Source organism: Poecilia reticulata, linkage group LG2 (genome assembly GCF_000633615.1).
Source record: "Poecilia reticulata strain Guanapo linkage group LG2, Guppy_female_1.0+MT, whole genome shotgun sequence".
NCBI lineage: Eukaryota > Metazoa > Chordata > Actinopteri > Cyprinodontiformes > Poeciliidae > Poecilia > Poecilia reticulata.
In genome coordinates, this window is record NC_024332.1 from 11,509,325 (window position 1) to 11,525,580 (window position 16,256).

The following is a 16,256-nucleotide window of genomic DNA, read 5'->3' on the forward strand; positions in this document are numbered from 1 at the left end:
GTTTATCAGGATGCCATGGTCCACTGTGTCAAACGCCGATGACAGATCCAATAAAACCAGCACAGAACATTTACCGGTGTCAGCTGCTATCATGATATCACTAAACACCTTCAACAGGGCTGTTTCAGTGGAATGAAACTCACGATACCCTGATTGAAAAGTGTCATAAATGTCATTCGCCTGCAAATATGATCTAAGTTGGATGCAGACCACCTTTTCCAGGACTTTGGCCAAGAAAGGAATCTTGGATATTGGCTGGAAATTCTTGAGTTCAAAAGAGTCCAGTCCCGGTTTCTTTAACTGTGGCTCCACAATGGCATGTTTAAAAAGACGAGGAAACACACCACTAAGCAAAGACATGTTAAAYATTTTTGTAATATAGGGCMCAATGGAATCAAAAACCCTCATAAACAGTTTAAAAGGGAGAACATCTAAAGTACCAGAGGACGGTTTCATTTTTTTGATGATGATGAAGATGTCTTCCACAGTAACGGGCTCAAATGAGGCCCAGCTTTGAGTGGGAGGTTCAAAATGCTGGGAACTATGGCAAGGCGGCAAGCTGTCCTTTATTACTTAACTTTATCAATGAAGAAATCCAAGAACTCGTCACAGCTAATTGTCGAGTTATGATGATTTACAGCAACAGGTGACACAAGAGTGCTCTTCGATACTATCGCACTTTAGGATTTCTTTTATTTGAGGCTATTAGACATTTAAAATAACTTGCCCTGGCCTCCTCAATCCTCCGATTTATCAAAATAGTATAAAATGTATCTGAGRAACCAACTTCCATCATAAGGATTTCAAAAGAGGTGATGTGGCTTGTTTCTGACAGTCGGCATGTGCACCAGTCACGGTGCACAGCAGTCAGTCCTCCTCCGCGGCGTCCGGAGCGAGGCTTACCTACCGCCAAGTAACCAGCAGGACAAAGCTCATTTAAGTGGACAAATTCATTTTCCCTCTGCCACGTCTCTGTGAGGAAGAGGAAGTCCAAGTTTTTCCTAACAAGTAGTTCATTAATAGAGAACGATTTATTTGAAATGAAACGAGCATTCAGTAATCCAATCCGATTTTGCAATGACAAAGAAGTCCGATCAGGAGTCCAGTCAGCTGGGCACATCGGGATAGGATGAAGACATCTCCCACGGTCACGTGGCAAACAGCGGTACTGGCATGACCGATACTGCTCTCCTGTTGTAAGAAAGAAACGTTGTAATGGACCTTGGGCCCAGGCACCTCGTCCATCGCGGGTCCAGCGATGTCCACGTCTAACTCCACAACCCGGGCAAGAGGCGAGATGCGTAGATGGGGCCGCACCCCCGACTGTAAGGCCACATACGAGTGGGATCCGACGCAGCCACCTCTAGCTCCGATTAGCATGAACCATACACCGCACGCCACGCCTGATTCGAACTTGGACACCCGCTCGGCAGCCTCTTCTCCTCCTTTTCGGATTTCCTGGACGTCGCCACAACGCCAGGTACTCACGGGAGGTTGGGGGACACACAAACGGGGGTGGGAAAGTTTGTTTGTAGCTGTCCCAGTCGTAGAAGGGGCTTTCCATTGACTCTTTGATATCGAAAAGAGAGTCACAATTAATAAGTCCTTATTGCACTCACGCAAACGCTGTCCATCAAAGTTGATATGACAGCAAACACAAGCAGACAAATGGCAAAAAAGCAACATTTTAGCAGGCGAGCGGCAGCCTGAACACACACAGGCGCCATCTTGTCTACTCATCCAAACATATTTGGCAGAAGTTCATACAGACTGCCACAGTTGTTTTTCGGACTGAATCATTTAATGCAGTGTTTTTCAACCACTGTTCCGTGGCACACGTGCCGTGAGTGATCGTCAGGTGTGCAGTGGAAATTATTCAATTTCACCTACGGTACCGTATTTTCTGGACTATAAGCTACTTTTTTTCTAAACTTTGAACCATGCGGATTATGGCCCGATGTGGCTTTGCTGTATATTTTTCTTCAACCACCAGTGGGCTCTCTAGCAGGAAGTGAATTATTAGAAGTCAAAATTGTAAATCAAAAGAAGAAAGTGCTAATTTTCAACCACATGCTAGCAGCAGGCACGACAGAGATGTTTTCAAACTCATATCATGCAGCTTTTAAGTTGAAGGCTTTCGATCTGGCACAACAGGAGGGAAATAGAGCCGCTGCATTTAAGCTCTGTGTGAACGAAACCATGTTTCGGCTTTGGAGACGGAGTGCTGCGTCCTTAATATATGCAGCAGATTTATTAGGACGCAGCCCTCTGCTGGGTCCTTATGGAAAACCGAGAGCAGCTTCCAGTTTTTTTTGTTGTTTTTTTTTCCAACATTTTTTTTTGAAGGTGCTAGTATGGTTCGCTCTATAGTCCGAAAAATACGGTAATTGATTTTAAAAGATTTTTTGAAAATGAATTATCTGCAAATAATGCCATCTTCGAGTGTCTGCTGTAGCAGTGACTAGCGGYGTAATCATGTAATTTTCTTACCACTAGATGGCAGTAGGTACACAGCATTTTACATTACAACAAGAGAATTAGTGATGCATGAATGTTACAGGTAGCGGTGAGCGCATCGTATCTAGCAAGACTGTGACGACAGTGATGAAAAAGACAGAGAAGCTCAGCAATAGTTGGGTTGGAAAGAACATGGGTCCATTTCCCACAACATATCTGTGTGAAATTCAGCTTCTCTAGTCTGGCTACTATAAAAACTTAAACCAGAGAGAGACTGAGAGATGTTGAGGAATAACTTTGTCTTTCTTCAATTTCTGCCAGAAAATCAGCTGTTTTCATCCAAACATGCAMAGGTTTCACACTAGGTGGGTAAAATATACAGATATTGACATTTTGTACATGCAACTCTTCATATTGTAACAGTGAATATGAAGTGAAATGTTTCCCAAATATTATTGCTTCTTTCAGAATAAGAATTATTTTCTGTATTCTGGCTAAAGAATGCTTGTGGATTAGTTTGTAAAACAGTTTGAAGTTTTCTACAACTTCTTTAAATTTAAGACCACAGTGTTGTGGAACTGTTCAGGTGTTCAGGGGTATTTTTGTAGTGGACATGTTAAGTGCAATTTGAAATAAGAACTGTAAAATGTGATAAAAATGCATTTTTGTGTTATTTGATTCCTATTCAAGAGACTTTGATAAGAATGACTATATATGTAATATAGGCGGCTACAGAGTATCTTTGTTTACATTTTGGGTTGGTGGTGTGCCTTGAGATTTTTTCAATTAAAATAATGTACCTTGGCTCAAAAAAGGTTGAAAAACACTGACTTAATGTATAATTTTAGGAACATGAATGTATCTTTTCACTTAAGTATTCAAAATTATTTCCAACCAGACATTCTGGTTTATAGATGTTTGCAATAGGTTTATTAATAAATAAATAGGTTTAACACCAGTTTTTAGTTGTCTAAAATGTAACTTTTAACTCAGATGGTGAATGTTGATTCCTGGTCCACCTTCCCCATTTACCTGTCCCGTCCCACTTCACCTGAAGAAAATAGTAACACAAAAATGACATATCTAATTTTCTCGGAGAATTGCTTCCCTTTGGTCAAACAGGGACTTCTTTCTCTAGTGGCTGGTCCTCATTATCATCCATTATCAAAATTAGCCAACTTTGTCCCCTCAACTCCCAACCATGTGTCCTTAGGCGAAAATGGGTCTTCAAGTGGCTAAAGTTGCCAAAGCAAAGAACACAAGCACGATGTCACATCAGTCAAGTTGCTAAATAATGCACATAAAGGATAACTTTGACTAATATAGTAGTTTTTAATTTGCTAGATTAAAATTGGAAGGAAAACCCCTATTTGCCTGCCTTTAAAATATGCATACGATTAAGAGCTAACTTTACAGTAATGGGGTTCAATAACTTTAGCTAACATTAACTTACAGCAAGGTAGGATTGGCTTTAATTGCTCATAGCTAACATTACAAAGATAGAGAACATGGTCAATGTTATTTTCTCAAAGAAAATGTGAAGTTAATAAGACACATACCTCATATGTATTAACTGTCAAACTTCGGCTTCTTTTTAACAGGAGGACTAGCCGTTATGTGTTAGGTAGTGCCCCACAACATGGGAAGATTTCTTCTTCAACAACACACTGAACGCCTGTTTGTGCACTGCTGTCACTCAATGGTGGAGATGGTGTATTGCACTACTTAAAACTGCTTTAAATGGGCTCTTTGCATGTCAGTTTCCGCGTTTGGAAAAAAGCAGCTCGGTTGTTTCTGATCTATTGAAAATGGCATTTTACCCCAGGTGCTTGCAGGGCTTGGCCGAGGTATGTACATCGATCAAAAGCCCCAACCAACAAGTAAGCTGAAGAAAGGTTTTAAGATGTACGCCTCGTTATACATTCACAGACACAAAGGTGAGTTTTACTTTCTTAAACTTTGTGGTTAACATTAACCTTAGCTTATGCTAGTAGGCAATATTCTTGGACATTGTTCTTGTAAAAATGTGCTATATAAGTATCAACATTCTAACGGACAATGTTTTTACCTTATTTTCAAGTACCGTATTTTCCGCACTATAAGGCGCACCGGATTATAAGGCGCACCTTCAATGAATGGCGTATTTTAAAACTTTTTTCATATATAAGGCGCCTATTCTACGCGCCTTATAATGCGCATAGAATAGACGCTACAGTTTGGGTTTCCACCTGTCCCGTATAGAGCTTTGGAGCTGACGTCACAGCGTATGACGTTTACGTCGCTCGGCGCCATTTTTGGTGTCCACAGACCAAACCAAACTATTCAGAACACCGGTGTTTTCATTGTGTTACCGACCGCAGTGAAGTTGTTTTCAAGTTGGATACTGGATATCCCGCGCTCCGCTGAGTAAGGGACGTTCAGCTCAAGGTTGAGCCGATTTATGAACGCTAATTTCGGCCAGCTGTTCTTTACTAGTCCCTCCTCAAGCGCTCGGAGTTTCACATAGGGACTGTCAATTCCCGAACACTGCTGTAAATAAATGCTTTGTCTTGTGACAAACTGATACAAAAAAGTGGTCATTCATGCTATTACACGAGGCACACGATCCTGTATTAAAATTTTAAGTCATATTCAATAATTTAGATAATTTTAACATTAAATGTTTTCTTTAGTAGCTTCCAAATTGTGTCCCATTAACTCAATCTGTGTGAAGGAGCTGGCTGAGGGCTGGGGAGAAGGTGGAACAGGGAAACTAAGGAGATCTGCAAGAACACAAACGGGAGGAAACAAGGAACTGAAAAATACTTCTAATACAAAAGACACTAAGAGTAAAGAAAACCTGATGAACTAGGAGAGAAAGTTATGAGGAAAACCATAACTAAATAGATGCAAGGCTGACCTAACAATAAGAACTAAGGAACAAAGAGCAAGAGAAACTAGAAGATCTAAACAAAGAAATAACCCAACTAGAATTACTAAAGAAAGATACAGACTCAGACATGGAAGAATAACTGAACCTATGGTGATCAAATTAAGAAATAAACATTACTAGAAACCCTGCAGGGAGGCTGAAATAAATAATTAGAAGGATAAAATAGAATTAAACTATAGTCATTAAAGAAGGCTTGAGATTAACTCAGACAAACAAGGAAAAGCAATAATATAATTCTAGCTACACTAAATACCTCTAATAATATCAAAAGGACCATGAAGGGCTAAACTAAAGTGAATTAAAACATGAAGCTAAATAAAATGAAAAGCAAAACACACCCAAAAACCCAGTGTCCTGACACATGTCTGATTATATAATTGTTTACCTTAATCACATGAAATATTTATTTAAAAATATCTTTCATTACATGTATGTTTATTACCTGAAATATTTAAATATCAAATTTTTACTTAAAATGTGATTCATTTCTGCACCTGTTTACATGCAACTTGAAGTGCTTGAATCAAACGATTCATGGATGTTTAATACATTAAATTATTAAATGAGAGAAAACAGCCACTTCCAACTGTATTTCAACACAAATGGTTTATGTTCTTCTTCAGAGTCTGCAGCCTTGCTGAGCTCCTCTCCTGGGGTTCCTTCCTCCTCAGCCTCTCCAACTTGCTCTTCTTTTGTTGCCTCCGCTACTGTGTTTTCATTATTTACCTCTTCTGGGGTAAATAATAAAAACAGTCTCTGTAACTCGCTCCCCCACTTGTTGATGGTTTTGCTGTATTGCCTCTTTAATTGATGCCCAGGTCGGTTCGATGTTGTGGCGTTTACCTCGCAGTGACCCATATTCAGCGCTGGACCCCAGTCAGGATTGAGCTCATTCATTTTGCCATTAAGAGGACATCTCAGAACACACATCAGTATTAAAACTGTAAATTTAATAACACTAGTAAAATACAGTGGGGCAAAAAAGTATTTAGTCAGCCACCAATTGTGCAAGTTCTCCCACTTAAAAAGATGAGAGAGGCCTGTAATTTTCATCATAGATGTACCTCAACTATGAGAGACAAAAGGAGAAAAAAAAAATCCAGAAAATCACATTTTCTGATTTTTAAAGAATTTATTGGCACTATATGGTGGAAAATAAGTATTTGGTTAGCTACAAACAAGCAAGATTTCAGGCTCTCACAGCCGTGTAACTTCTTCTGTAAGAGGCTCCTCTGTCCTCCACTTGTTACCTGTATTAATGGCACCTWTTTGAACTCGTTATCAGTATAAAACACACCTGTCCACAACCTCAAACAGTCACACTCTAAACTGTGTTTAGAGTGTGACTCTAAACACAGTTTAGAGTCACACTCTAAACTGTGTTCGGTTGTCAAAGGACACCCGAAACAAAATTATAAACCTGCACCTAGCTGGGAATACTGAATCTGCAATAGGTAAACAGCTTGGTGTAAAGAAATCAACTGTGGGATCAATTATTAGAAAATGGAACACATACAAAACCACTGATAATCTCCCTCAATCTGGGGATCCACGCAAGATCACACCCCGTGGGGTCAAAATGATCACAAGAACGGTGAGCAAAAATCCAGAACCACACGGGGGAACCTAGTGAATGACCTACAGAGAGCTGGGACCAAAGTAACAAAGGCTACCATCAGTAACACACTACGCCGCCAGGCACATGCAGTGCCATACGTGTCCCCCTTCTTAAGCCAATACATGTCAAGGCCCGTCTCAAGTTTGCTAGAGAGCATTTGGATGATCCAAACTGGGAGAATATCATATGGTCAGATGAAACCAAAGTAGAACTTTTTGGTCAAAACTCTACTCGTCGTGTTTGGAGGAGAATGAATGCTGAGTTGCATCCAAAGAACACCATGCCTAATGTGAAGCATGGGGGTGGAAACATCATGCTTTAGGGCTGTTTTTCTGCAAAGGGACCAGGACGACTGATCCGTGTAAAGGAAAGAGTGAATGGGGCCATGTATCGTCACATTTTGAGTGAAAACCTCCTTCCATCAACAAGGGCATTGAAGGTGAAACGTGGCTGGGTCTTTCAGCAGGACGATGATCCCAAACACACCACCCGGGTAACGAAGGAGTGGCTTCGTAAGAAGCATTTCAAGGTCCTGGAGTGGCCTAGCCAGTCTCCAGATGTCAACCCCATAGAAAATCTGTGGAGGGAGCTGAAAGTCCGTGTTGTCCAGCGACAGCCCCAGAACATCACAGCTCTAGAGAAGATCTGCATGGAGGAATGGGCCAAAATACCACCAACAGTGTGTGAGAACCTTGTGAAGACTTACAGAAAACGTTTGATCTCTGTCATTGCCAACAAAGGGTATATAACAAAGTATTGAGATGAACTTTTGTTATTGACCAAATACTTATTTTCCACCATATTTTGCAAATAAATTCTTTAAAAATCAGAAAATGTGATTTTCTGGATTTTTTTCTCTCCTTTTGTCTCTCATAGTTGAGGTACATCTATGATGAAAATTACAGGCCTCTCTCATCTTTTTAAGTGGGAGAACTTGCACAATTGGTGGCTGACTAAATACTTTTTTGCCCCACTGTAGTTTACTTCACAATAATGTAATAAACATTTGTTTTCTTTTTGTTAGCTCCAATAACTTAGCCTCCTCGCGTTGTTTCCAAGCAGGAAAATAGTGAAACGAAAGTCCGTTTTCCATCTTTTACCGTTTCAGTCGTGTGATTGGACATTACAGACAATAACACAGCAAGTTCGTACCATAGCTGAATTATTTTAAGTAACTTGGATTAAAAAAATCTGCAAGACTGTTGTTTTTGTCGGTTACGTTTATGGACACCAAAGATGGCGCTGATACCCCTCCGACTAGAGCAGTGACGTCATGCTCCGAAGCGCTATTGAACCGATACGGGACGTGATTTGTTCTGTACTCTACAAATGTGGATGTGTAGTAATAAAGAAGTGGTCCCTGAGTACAGTAGGTTGCCCCGTCGTTGTTTCACTCATGGTGTTGCGATATTGTGCCCAACTGCTTTCTGGGTAACACAGACCAACCGACACGCTGCTGCCACAGTCTCTGTCTCTCTTTCCCCGGCTCCCCGGCTTTAAATGTATAGGGGCTGGTCCCTTGGTAACCCTAGTCGAAGCACCCCGGATGAATGTCTAAAGTCACTTTGTTGACATAAAGAATGTCAACAAAACAGTCCGACTCCGGTCGGCGAGGAGAGCCTTCCTCGACTGGGCCGGGGCGTGGCCGGACGATGGTCACCCTTCTCCATTCGCGCACAGCATGTTCGTGGAGAACGTGGTGCTAAATGACCTGCAGACGACATGATTATCAGGTCGGTAGGTAGATAGGTCAGTCAAACTTTATTAACAAACCAGCGTTCTGACAACTATCCCAGCATGCACAGCGCGCTTCTTCTACGGGCRAAAATGAAGTTGGCGGCTGCTTACCGTAGTTGCTAGACCTGTTGTGGCTCAATATTGGTCCATATACAGTATAAGGCACACCGGATTATAAGGCGCACTGTCGGCTTTTGAGGAAATTGAAGGTTTTTAGGTGCGCCTTATAGTGCGGAAAATACGGTATATTGTGTGTGTTTATTGTCGTTAGTGTCAGAGACTAACAGGGAGGTCACGGTTTGGGCTTTTTACTTCCTTAGCATGACAAAGCACAACAAGCCTCATAGCAAAAAAAAAGTATAATTTAGTATACTAAATTTTAACATACTTTACTATACTTTGATTGATGTACTTAAACTGTACTATCTTGGAACACCTTTTTTGTGGTTTAGTATACTTAGTATACTTTAGTAGTATTTAAATAGTATTAAATTACAACTTATTGTATACTTTAGTATACTATACGTACTTTTTTGGAACAACTTCAAGTTGTACGTAGTGTACTTAAAGTATACTTTTTAAATATAATATTTCAGAGCTTTATTATTACATTTTGATATAATTATATTTTGAGTGTAATAATTCTGTCATAGATTAAAATATTTAATATACTTCAAATATATTTTACATATACTATTAATATATTAGTAATGTATTTAAATTACACTTAATTTTTATTTTTGACTTACTGCTATTGATAATAAACTAAAATTTTAATTACTCATAATTCGTCTTTATTCCTACTTTCCTATTTTGTACATTACATGCATAACTACACTACAGTACTTACATTGTTTTAGGCTACAATTACATGGAAAGATTAATTACACAAGATGCCCAAGGTAATTCAAATATTTTCTTTTATTACCGACATTTTAAAATTGTCCAATTTTACTCACAACTTTATGAACTTTACATAAATTATCAGTTTACACATCAAAAGTGAACACATGAACATGAAAATTTAAGTGTGACAATAAAACATGAAAGTGAGGATCAACGACAGAACATTCCCGTTCACTGCACCTTACAGGAACCTACAAAAAAGAACAATAGAGCAATGTCCATTCTTAGGAATGGACATTACCAAGCTCCGCCCAGAAACGCCCCTCGAAAGTCCCATGTGCTGCAATTCTCACAAACAAAGCCTCGCGGTGCTTAGCTTCTATGTGTAAACATGGCGTCTTTCACTTCGACTGACTCTCTGCAGAATATTTCTGAGTCGATTAGTGTGGCATTTCTGCCGGATTTTCACAATATATCAGCCACGACAATGGACGGGGGAACCAACACGTTTATGTCAAATTTTTTGAGCCACGCGATGCCTCCAACATTGTGCGTGTTGCAGCTAAATGCTACCGGCCGATGAGGAAAACAGCAGATCCTCACACCCCCAGCACAAATATAGCTGTGGACAAGATCACTGTTGTTCTTGCAAGGCTGGGTAAGTCGGGCATTTGTGGTTTTGAGGGTTACTTTTGAAACCAGTGATTTCTGTTGTTGGCAAATGTTTGCCTAGGCCTGATACACGGAACTCGGTGCTAGCGTGGCTAACACGATTACAATTTAGTAAAAATCCTTTTCAGGTAAAATAAAATCTTTAATGCATGTCAGATACGGTACACATTGCATATTGATCTGTTCAGCTAATGTAAGACTGTGTAACAGACAGGCTTCAAGGTGTAGAAGTTGTATCGGTACTGCCATTATGCTGTACTTGGCTAAAAGGTTTTTATAATGGATGTGTTTATTATTGACAATTTTTTTTTCATTCACTAAACACAAAGGAAGCAAAGCAAAGCAATAATACTTACACCAGCACACTTTTGTTCTTATTGATCCTACAACGGTTGAGCTGCAAATGCGGTCGTGCACAAGCTTTGATCCAAGCAAGGCWTTCCGTTTCAGATTTTGGAAATCTGTGAATTTTAGTTCCACAAATACGATCAGGATACCTGACATCGCCTGTGCAGATACCCCACTGACAGTGGAGAACCATTATTTTTCGAGTCCTGACGCAAAAACCTTCTGCCGGACTGCTAGTCCGCAATGTACATTAGCATGTATTTACTACTGTAGCTTGTGTTTGTGAGACGGTCAAGCATGTGGTAGCTGCGCTGTGACGTAAAAAGGGCATGTGGCTACAATCCAGTCATTAAGATGAAGAATATCCTCCTCTTCCGCTTGTCCGTGGGATATTTCAGCCCAAAGTGCTGACTGACAGGAGGCTAGCAACACTTCCTCTTATTTTACTGTTCAAATAAAGACACTAACTCAACATGAACCAAACTACAGCGCCCCTACTGGGTACTATGGGTAACAACCTACAATCAGGACATAAAGCATGGAGCGGGCATTTACAGCAATTAAACAGAGAAAGCATTTGTATTTTAAAAAATACAGAAAAATGGCAAATAAAAAAATAATACTTACAATTTTAAGACATTGTGGACTCGCCATGTATGTGACATCATCAGAACTGATGATGATTGGGACCGGATGCCTGGGGTGGAAAAACATTTCTGGGTGTCGTCTTTGCCTGTTTATGTTAGAAGTAGAAAAAAATAGTCAGCAATGTCATAGAATCAGTGACAAACTACCTTAAAAGCTAGCCATCCATGATCTGAACACGATGATCCTTGCAGGGTAGCGAGAGGGGCTGGTGGTGCCCATCTCCAGCAGCCATCAGATGAGAGGCAGGGTTCACCCTGGACAGGTCACCAGTCCATCACAGGGCCCTGRAAGCCAACAACAAATAAAATGTATGAAAGAGAAATGTTAGATTAACAAGGGAAAAAATTCTGTCCAGTTATCTTTAAATCAAATCATGTTTATTAAGCACTTGGTGTTGGTAACACAGCAGGTTTTGCTGTTGAAAATGTAGCTTACTCCTTATTAAAGCAAAACAAAAACAAACTTACATCATGAAGACAATGTGAAGGTTAATCTTCTGAGCTGGTTGGTGATCTGGTGGAGTCAGAGCTTCTTCTGAGACAGAAAGTCTTTAGGTTTTCCAACACCTGATCTCTCTGGCTTCCTCTTTCATCTTCATTTGCTTAGACTGCAAACATATGTTGAAGATAAAAACATTGATGAACGAATTAGAACAACAACAACCTCACCATATCAAAGTCTCTTTGTCTTATGGAGCTTAATTAAAACCAGGTTAAGTTTATGAATAAAACTATAAGTTGCAACAAACAGCCTCCATGGAGTTATAACATGAAGCTGAATGATTCCTATTGTAATAATCATACAAGTCACAATAAAATTTATAAATTAATTATTTATGAAACTAACGTAAGTTATATATCTTTACTGCAGTGTTTATAATTAAATGAAGATAATTAATAAGCAAACGTACCACCAGCTAGCAACACTTGGCAGCCTTCATCCCTCGGGGCTCCTTTTGTGACACACATTTCCATCAGTTGTCGTCCCGTTGTGTTGTCGTCTAACTCGGATTAGGATGTCACCAGCTAGAATTTTTTGGTTACTAATTTTACCAAAATTAGTAACCATTGTTAAGGCAATATTATGCGACTAAAAATGGCAAATTTGAACAGCGCTTGTTATCTTCCCTGCGTTCAAGTTTTTTCTTCTCTTTGTGATGTTTTTTAAACATATGAAAGTGTGCAATACTGCCACCATCTGGTCTGGAGTGTGAACTAGAGCTAATGCCATTGATTATAAGGTTTTACATTACACATCTGAAAATGGATTGGGTATTTTCTTAAAAATTACATCATGATTATAATTTTTTTTATTGTATGCAATTTTAATCAATAGTAAAAGATTATTAAGGCACTTAAAAATTCATACTTTTTAGGTACTTAAAGTATGCCTAAATATTACATTAAACACACTTTAAAGGTGCCTAAAAGACATACTTCTGCATATGTATCAATTAGTTATATTTTGTAATCAGGTTGTGTGATGCAGACTTCTGCCCAGGTCCCTCTTGAAAATCAGATCTGGATCTCGATGAGGTTCACCTGGTTAAATAAAGAAAATTAAGGCATACTTTATTAGCCTAAAATTTACACTGAGATGTAATTTAAAACATACTGAAATTAATAATCTAAAGTAGTGTTAAGTGAATTTAAAAAAATTATATTTCGAGCATATATTTTTACATATACACAGTGGAGGTAAGTAACAAAAGTAACTTAAGTACAATTTTCATGTATCTGTACTTAAGTAGATTTAATAATGGATACTTTCTACTTTTACTCCACTACATTTTACAGTAAGTATCTGTACTTTCTACTTCACTACATTTCTACAAAACTGTCGCGTTACTCGTTACATCCAAGTCGCGTTGCTCTTTTTTTTCCATTAAAATGTGAAGTTCGGGGACTTAAGGTGTCGTCGTAAAATCCAAGCAATAACGTGACTTACATGTCTGTTGTCACCCATCGCCTCCCCCTTTACTCGCACGCGGAGCTCCAGACATGCGCAGTGGTTTCCTCTGAGCGGGAGAATGTCTGTCTAATCGCCAGTAATATAATAGCACTGCATAAATCATAGATATGGCGCCATGTAAAATCAGCAGCGCTTCGCTTTCACAGACGGTGGGAACTTCGTCCAGATTTTAGCGCCACTTGGAAGGAAAGCTTAAAGAAAGGTAAGCTATGTGGGTGTGTGATGCTAGCAAAGCTAGCTGTACAGACTGAGACACACATGTTGCATCCGCGATGAAAAAAAGTTGTCACTCATGCCCTGAATTATTGTGTGGAGGTGTTGACTGAGGTGTCGCAAGTATGGGACAACGCTGTGACCAAAGTGCAATATAGTAATAAGTTATTCAGGAACAATCCGATTCTTCTGGACAGATCTTTACTAAGGTTGATAGGACTGAAGCCTCGTTCTGTGTTCTTGTAATACTCTGCGTGTGTACACTGCAATAGCTATTATTTTATTTCATAATATATATTTATAATTGGCGAATAAATAAAACAAGAACGTAAGAACGCAAAGCATGCTCATTGCTCTTTGTTTTCCACCTGTCATGGTGGCAGACATTGCAGCAGGAGGGAGGATGAGAACAGTCACCTCCTGCTTGGTTACTTCTTGCTTATTGCGCCTTGGACAGTGTTTATAGTTGAGCGTTGTTTACCGTTAATTGCTATGTTTAATGGTGCAGACAGTTGTTATTTCTGACATGGGTAGTATGGGCAACTGCCTTTTTTTAGGGATGGCAGGAGACCTGGATTGTAGCACAGAGATGAAATCAAAACAGAATAAAGAAGAGTTTGAGTTGATTCTGGTTAAATTTATTTCAGCTCTTAAGTATTTAATATCTAGGTGTTTTTATGGTAGTGTGGATCTTTCAGATCAATTTGAGAAGCAATTTTGATAGGTGCACTTAATTTTATTGTGTCATGTAGCGCAGGGTCCTGGTCTTGGTCTTGACTTGGTCTTGGGTTCGGTGGTCTAGACTACAACTCTGCTATGTGGCTCCTTTGTTCCATGTCCTCCTCCACCCACCCTCTTTCAATCCCCTTTCAGTTGGTTGTCTTTCAAAATAAATGCTACTAGTGGCAAAAAAAAGTGAAGTTCATGCTATGTTAGGACAGGAGACCAGATGTTTCCATCCCTGAAATTATCTAAGTCTAAACTATGTCTAAACTATGTTATAGAGAGCAAACACAACATGCTTTATTTGTGGTATTGTTTATTAAAATGGCACATTCTGATGTATTAAAATTAAAAACAATCGGTACATTTGATATTAGCGATTAGGTAATGCATTCAGCAAGTACTTTTTACTTTAATACTTAAGAATTTTTAAAAGCCAGGACTTTTTTACTTTTACTTGATACATTTTTGTCTGTGTATTTGTACTTTTACTTAAGTACATTTTTTGAGTACTTTCTCCACCACTGCATATACACAAAATATATTTTAAATATACTTGAGAAAGTGTATATTTACACTTGGACAAATATATATTTTGTTCACTTAAAGTATACTTTTATTTAATATATTAAAAGTGTATTTTGGTACAATTATGTTTAAGTGTGTTTAAAGTTCTAATTTCGAAATTGGTACAAGTATACTTTTAGTATGCTTCAGATATACTTGTAGGTAGTACACTTAATACTTAGTATACTTAAAGTGTACTCTCACAAATTTAAGTATGTTTGAAATATACTAAAGTACACTTTTTTTCACCTAGGTGACCATGTTGCTTAATTGTCTCCGTTTTATTAAATAGACCCTTTTCACATGACGTCACACAAATTCCGTTATGGCTCGAAACGGTGTATCTTTAGTTCCGGTGTGTGTAGTTAACGCTGTTTCTGGACTCTAAAGCTGCTGCCACAAATATGATTTGAAGATATATCACTATTTGCAAACAATTTTTCTTCATCAACATAATCTAAACTGGACTAATTCCTCGCTGAATGATACCAGTTTGACTACGAAGGTACGTGTCTTGGTTTTTTCTAGCTGTTAGTTGATATGTTAGGATAGCAATAGTAATTTGTTAGCTGGCTAACATTACGTAGCCTTTCTGTTTTGGAAATAAAACGTATTTAGGCTCTAATCTTAATCCGATATTTATAGTATAGACTGGGGTTGCCACCCGTCATGTAAAATCTTCTTAATTCAAGATTGCTTGGAAATTAATGAAAACTTAGAAAACCCATTATAAAAGGAAGACACCAATGTTCATAGTATTGCTATTTTGCATCTGAAATATGACTTTGTCTTTTCTAGCTGTCATGGTAACTCAAACCGGAAAGAAGTGAGCCACATTGGGTCATGTGACGTCAACTCCGTATGTGCAAAGAGCCCACAATGTTTCGGTTAGAAGAAATTGCTAAATTTTTGCAGGTTTCATCCCAACAGCCTCCAGACGCCTTTCCAGAACTCACTCCCAAGGTGAAAAAAAAGTATACTTCAGTATACTTCAAACATACTTAAATTTGTGAAAGTATACTTTAAGTATACTAAATATTAAGTGTACTACCTATAAGTATATCTGAAGTATAGGGCTGCACAGTGGCGCAGTTGGTAGAGCTGTTGCCTTGCAGCAAGAAGGTTCTGAGTTCGATTCCCGGCCTGGGGTCTTTCTGTATGGAGTTTGCATGTTCTCCCTGTGCATGCGTGGGCTCTCTCCGGGTACTCCGGTTTCCTCCCACAGTCCAAAAACATGACTGTCAGGTTAATTGGCCTCTCTAAATTGCCCCTAGGTGTGAGTGTGTGTGTGCATGGTTGTGTGTCCTGTGTGTCTCTGTGTTGCCCTGCGACAGACTGGCGACCTGTCCAGGGTGTACCCCGCCTCTCGCCCGAAACGTTGGCTGGAGATGGGCACCAGCACCCCTCCCGACCCCACTGAGGGAAAAAGGGTGCAAGAAAATTGATGGATGGATGAAGTATACTAAAAATACACTTGTACCAATTTCGAAATTAGAACTTTAAACACACTTAAACATAATTATA

The 16,256-nt window shown here is 39.1% G+C and overlaps 1 pseudogene; it reads right to left on the reverse strand.

Annotated features, from left to right (window-relative positions):
* Positions 1-1,053: 1,053 nt before the first annotated feature.
* LOC103477760 (uncharacterized) overlaps positions 1,054-16,256 on the reverse strand; it is a 34,656-nt pseudogene continuing 19,453 nt past the window's right edge.